Source organism: Haliotis rubra, unplaced genomic scaffold (genome assembly GCF_003918875.1).
Source record: "Haliotis rubra isolate DU_JTF1 unplaced genomic scaffold, ASM391887v1 Scf695, whole genome shotgun sequence".
NCBI lineage: Eukaryota > Metazoa > Mollusca > Gastropoda > Lepetellida > Haliotidae > Haliotis > Haliotis rubra.
In genome coordinates, this window is record NW_025767407.1 from 457990 (window position 1) to 464731 (window position 6742).

At 40.4% G+C, this 6742-nt stretch overlaps 1 protein-coding gene across 1 annotated transcript in view; it reads right to left on the reverse strand.

Annotated features, from left to right (window-relative positions):
* Positions 1 to 5719, reverse strand: part of LOC124258496 — a 67134-nt gene extending 61415 nt beyond the window's left edge. Inside the window, exon 1 of the mRNA XM_046692567.1 lies at positions 5497 to 5719. The gene's annotated coding sequence lies outside the window, so the exon portion shown is untranslated. The remainder of the gene's footprint in view (positions 1 to 5496) is intronic.
* Between the last annotated feature and the right edge of the window lie 1023 nt (positions 5720 to 6742).

Consider the following 6742-nt stretch of genomic DNA (forward strand, 5'->3'; position numbering starts at 1 on the left):
AAGGCAATACAATTAAGGGAATGCCAAAGAAAAGTTTCTCGATGCTATTTGATGCTATTATATCTAATGTATGGTAGATATTCAATTTCGTTGAAAAATGTCATCTTATACGTTTCTATTAAGGAAGACAGGCAGGGTAGTGGTTCAAATTAAATCATTTAAAGATACTCAAAACCATGTAATTAGTATAGTCGAGTTATAAGCACATTATGGATATTTTCAGGGACTACAAAGAGAGTATAATTAAAGGAACTATCTCCTTCGTACCGTGGTACCTTGGATGGATAGTGAGTTGTTTTTTAGAGTTTGAAGTGTTATCGATACGATAGACTTGGATACTATGCCACCAATGGTTCCAAATTGAAATAATACCAAACTGGAGGAACTACGGTATGCTCAATACATTGATGCGATGTCTGTTTGACATCTGTTCCCTGACGTTTCCATTACGATAAATTAGTGGCTTTACGAGCATTTTTACCTTTTTGTTTGCTTTTTTCAGCAATATTCCAGCCGTATGACAGCGTTACGTAAACAAATAAGGCTGAACCAAACAATCCAGTGGTTGATACCATGAGCATAGATATCTGTGACAAACACTCATATGTTGGCCTTTCTAAACGATACCTCTATATTGAATACATGGTTTTCTCGTATATCGTCTATTATTTGCATCAAAAGCATAAAAATAACAGAAATGTTGTTCTTCAAACTGTATTAATTGAAACGTATTTTTCAGACAACTCTCGATTTACGAACAAAACCTGAAATAATGTTTGAACGTGGACCTCGATGTTTTATTTCATTAATCCTCGTTCAGAATTTGCATAACGATTCATATGAATAGATTGTTAAGGAACAATTACCAGGAAGTGAAATACATTCCGCCTAGCTGTTGTTGTCAACAAGGATGGGCATCAACCAGGAAATGATAGAGGCGACTTATTTCTCATCAGACGATTGATCGAACATGAATGTACATGCATAATTTGTTACAGTTTATCAAACATTCACGAATGTACGCCATTTGAGCCAGTTCCAAACCCAGATGTTCAGGCGATGTCATTAGCAGGAACATGTGCATGAGCAACACCTACTGTCACTAACTATGGAATATGTACTCGTATTGGAAATTATAATATACATTAACAGACCAGCTGATTATGAACTGTATTGAACGGTCTTGAGCCGCGGGTTTTTCTCAATATTTTAAACTCACACCCTTCTAGGGGCGTCGTGGTTAGTTGGTGTCACACTGAAGATCTGGGTGTGATTCCCCATATGTGTGAAGCCATTTTGTTGTGTCCTCAGCCGTGGTATTGCTGGGGTATTGATGGAAGCGGTGTAACTCCATACTCACTAATTACATCAGGTAACACATCTCTCAGCTTGCAATGTTGAAAACGTCTCCTTTGTTTCCATCTGGATTGCTAATTGGCCATCTGGTTCACTACATGTCCATGCTTGTTTGTTGTGTAACGCCACTCTCAGCAATATTCCAGCTATATGGCTGCAGCCTGTAAATAATCGAGTCTGGACCAGACAATCCAGTGATCAACAGCATGAGCATCGATCTACGCAATTGGGATATGGTGTCATGTGCCAACCAAGTCAGCGAGCCTGACCACCAAATCCAGTTAGTCGCCTCTTTCGACAAGCATGGGTTACTGAAAATCAATTCTAACCAGATCTTCACGGGTCTGTTTAAGAGGAACAATTTCTTATGGACAGACAGGTACTTTATTGAAATAGATGCAATAAAGAAGCTGTCTATTCACAAAATATTGTTCATCTTCATCATACCAGCTTCTAAATGCCACTCAAAGAAGTTATTGGTTTGTGTATGAGATACGATGCCATGTGTCAACCAAGTCAGCGAAGTCAGCGAGCCTGACGAGATGTTAGTCGCCTCTCACGACAAACATGCGTTGCTGAAGATCAATTCTGACCCGGATCTTCACGGACCTTAGGTTACTGGATGCATTTCATGTTATGTGCGATAGAGGGATGGCAGATAGCATAACAGTACATGGGTTTCAAACATTGAACAACATTCATATTGCCCCATCTTCAGGTTTGTGAAAAACATAGTCCTTCGAGATATGCAGTTCGATATGACGTACAAGAATCAACCCCCAAATTTCGAGATAATTCGACTCCCGAGAGTATAGCCTATTTAACAAACCGAAGCCCCCTTAACGAAGATTGTCGTCCAAGTTAATTCTCATCAGCTGTTAGCAACAATAAGTAGACCTGAAAGACAAAGCCGTCTATAAAATAATTATTCACCACTATTGGACGTAACCAAGCGTCTCGTTAACGATCAGAGAATATCGATCTGAGGTAAATATGATCAGAGAATCCATACGAGGGATTCGACAGACAGCGTCTTTCTGTTGCATGGGCATATGGAGCCCGCCCTCCTAGATAGACACAGATTATATAGGACATTGTCCGTTGTTTACTATGGCCGTCCCAGTCCTATGATAATAACCTGTATTATTGGGGTATAATTATATTCATTATTTCTATCACAGAATATGACGACATCGCCGACTCAGAACGCTGATGAATTGATTGCTTCTAACAAAGGTCCACTTTTGTTTACCATGTCACAGCGTGCAGATGTGAAATATTGATTATTCTAAATTGGTTGTTTTTGTTGTAAGTTATTTACATCAATATTTAACACGGGATGTTTTTACTACATTTGCAGCTATTATGCACCTGTTGTTTAAATCTCAACAGAGGTGAATATACCTGGACACGTCAGTGTTAATCTCACACCAAAGTGGCACCTTCATGTTCCACATCGCTATACACTACCCACAACACACACATTCCCAGATAGCATTCGGACGTTGGCCCAACGTTGGCAATGTTGGCAAACCCATTGCCAACGTTGGGCCAACGTCTGAATGCTATCTGGGTTACACTTGGCAGTCTGCAGCTGGAGTCATTATATGCTGTGACTGGGTAGGGAATCTGTGTTAAACGCCTGTATATGGGCTTGCAGTACAAAACTGACATTATTCCGGGCTAGTACAAGCTCGTACACATTCACGTCACTATGCAGTGGGTGCAATAAGATTAAAACTTCTGCTAAAACCCATTTCATGTGTCACACATGTTACCTGACAGTGCCGACATGCATGTATGTGATTGACAAGTGATGACCACAAATGGAGACATCTGTGTCGCTGTCTATACATTTAAAGGAGGTCTGTAAGCCATATCAAATGGCGACATCTGTATCACTTCCCATACATTTAAAGGAGGTCTGCGAGTCTGTATCAAAAGACGTCATCTGCATCACTACCATTACTTTTAAAGGAGGTCTGCGGGTCTGTATCAAAAGACAACGGTTGTATCACTACCATTACATTTAAAGGAGGTGTGCGAGGCTGCATCACTACCATTACCTTTAAAGGAGGTCTGCGGGTCTGTATCAAAAGACAACGGTTGTATCACTACCATTACATTTAAAGGAGGTGTGCGAGGCTGCATCAAAAGACAACATCTGTATCACAACCCTAAACATTTAAAGGAGGTCAGCGAGTCAGTATACTCATAACCGATTGGATTGCAAGTACTTTAATACCACGCAGCATAAACTTTTAACACATTAACTGTGCATTTGTAACTATGGTCATACACAAATGCATGTCCCTTAGTCCCGATGCTACTATTTAATCTATTCTCTAAAAGGGATATTTCATCTGGTACCAAACCCTATTCATTCAATCGAAGAGCTCCTTTAAAAAGTTGACAATCACATCTGCGTCAGCTGGCGTTCTTTGTGTAACACGCGCAACTTATTTGATATACGGGAATGCATTTTTTACCATTTCATCTGCAGATATTAATACATAATATCGACCATTTCCCAGAAGCACACATAGCTTGCATTGTAGCAGGATAGGCGATATTGTTTTGTAAAGGTTGGTACACTGTATTAATGAGAACTATTGATTACTCAGTAAAGACTGGGAGTTCTGGGCATTTTAGTCGCAACATTTATGTACACAATATCATATGGTAACTCTGACACCGGTTCTGTCACATACACCGCTATTTATTCAACACTCACACAGATGTTAATGTAAAATGTAATATGAATACAAATGTAGAATATTTCCTTTCTAAAAATCTCCACATATGTTAGTTGGTTTGTTGTTTAACGCCGCACTCAGCAATGTTACAGCTATATGGCGGCGGTCTGTAAATAATCGAGTCTGGACCAGACAATCCAGTGATCAACATCATCAGCATCGACCTCTCCACGTATATAAGTGTGTGTATGTGTGTGTGTGCGTGCGTGTGCGTGTGTTGGATAAGAGAGGGAGAGACTGAAAGAGATAGTGAGATAGAAAGGGAGAGAGAGGGGGATCAAGTTCACTCATTTATATGAGGGGAGAGGGGCAGGAATGGGGAAATTTAGATTGACAGAGTGAAAGGGGCAGGCAACGAGGAAAATGATAGGGAGAGAGCTGGTGAGACATATAGTGACGTGTATGTAGACACAAAAGGGAAAGGGGGAGAGAGAGAGAGAGAGAGAGAGAGAGAGAGAGAGAGAGAGAGAGAGAGAGAGAGAGAGACAGAGAGAGATGAAGAATATATATCGATGTGTCAGTTCACAACTACCCGTGTCAACGATGGATCTGCCCATTCTGTTACATTTCGATGCCCATGCTGATAGTTTTCGAATGTAAGATCTTCCTTTAAATGTATCTTATGTATCCATTCACACGTCTATATATCATCATCTGCTCGCAGGTTTCCACAATAACTCGATACTGAAAACGGCAGAGCATAACAAACACTGTGTTCTGCATCCTGAAGACGAATAGAGGCCATCCCGATGAAGATAAACGTGCCCTCCTGATCTCAACTATTATCTACGACTTCAGTAATTGTTGTTTTTGTGGGATTTTGTGTTTCTTTGTTTTTAATAATTCAGTAATTGTAGATCATTCTTGCAGATAGATATCAACACATAGACGCATAAACAGTTCAACAGAATTGTGCCTCATGTCTCCAATGATTATGGATAATATTCCACTGTATATTTCCATACCAACGATGTAGCTACAGAATATAGTATCATATATTTTTGCTGGTGCTTCATCTCATAGTTTTATTGTTTTACCATGATATGTGTGGCAATGCGGCAAGTTGTTGCAGGATAACAGTGAATATGTTGAAAATGAAGGAAATAACCTTGGACATTGATTTGAAAAGAACTGAACATTTCGGTCTAAAGATAACGTTCCTCCTGTCAGCCTATTTTTACAAACGTGATTTGTGCAGTAATTTTATCGCCATGGACACTTGAGATGTGAAGAGAAACTTGCCGAGGGCGGTAAAGATCACAGCAGATGAGAAGAAGCTCCCTCAATATGTAAACGGTAACAGATTCAATTATTGATTGAATCGCCGACACTTTGAGTCAAAGTTTGATGGATACGAGCCATTAATTAGCAGAGAAACACTCACCTCTTGTAAATATTCCAAGCATTTAGCTCGTCACATTTTCACAGATTCCAGAGGTTTTCGTTATCCATTCACTGACTCTGTGCTACAGATTCAACTGGAACAAATGTAAACTGCCTCCACAGTAGCTCTGTCTAATTCACGCAGCATCCTTATCGTCTGCCGCTGAAGTCTGACGCATGCGCAGTACTCCTCTCCGCCGTTGACATGGTTACAAATTTGAAGGTCTTCTGCAAGCGAAGATAGCTGTTCAAGAAGGTAGGGGGAGAGAGCTCAAGCGGCAAGCAGTGCTCTCTCACGGCGCCAGTGGGAAGCAGCGACCACAGGCATGGATTGTATGGAAGTAATGGAGGATGGATGATGGTAAACTAAAGGACGTGCAATACGGCGCTGGGGAGAGATTGACCGAGGGCTTCTATGCATTACTTGAGAAGCGCACGCCATCATGTTTATTCAGTGGACTACCATGGGTCTTTGCTTTATGTAGGCCAAATGATAGTAATGTAAGGATTTAAACATAAAATCTTCTCACAAAACGGGGGATGGTATTCTGATGGAGCGTATATTTTACTTTAATATATGGCTGTATTCTGTTCAAATAAATGCATAGATGCAATGAAGCCGGACACCATAGAGGAGGATATTGATTACGATCCCGTCTTTATGAAAGGGATTAGATGCATAAAAAACGGCACAGTCTTTGGGGACGTTGTAGGGCAGTTTGAGAAATGACTGGAATGTTCAAAGGATATCGCCAATGTATCATACGTTTATTCTGCTAATACCGGGGCTTTTGGGAGTGTTTTGGTTCCGTTCAACGCATTCTCAGTCTGGACTTTGAATCTTAATCTGGGGTATTGCTTTGATGTTATGAACAGTCGTCAGTCCACGTCAATCAGGTCTTCAATGAATCGTGGTTATTGGAAGCTTGAGTGGTAAAGTTGTATGGATTGATGGTGGACCACTTCTGAATGATGACCTTCACTGCAAAGTGTAGAGCTACATCTATCACAATTCGCATACTCCGGCAGTCTTGAGCAGATAAATGCTCATGATTTCAGTCACTTGATTGTCTGATCCAGGTTAGATTATTTACGTACCACCTGTTTTTCCGTTTATAACTGTAATATCCCCGAGTGTGGCAATAAACTGGAACCACAAACATATGCAAACAAACAAAGACGTGCAACAGTCGTTTAAGAACAATGGTCACGTTTTAAATGAATGTTTGGCATCATCGGTTTTGCTC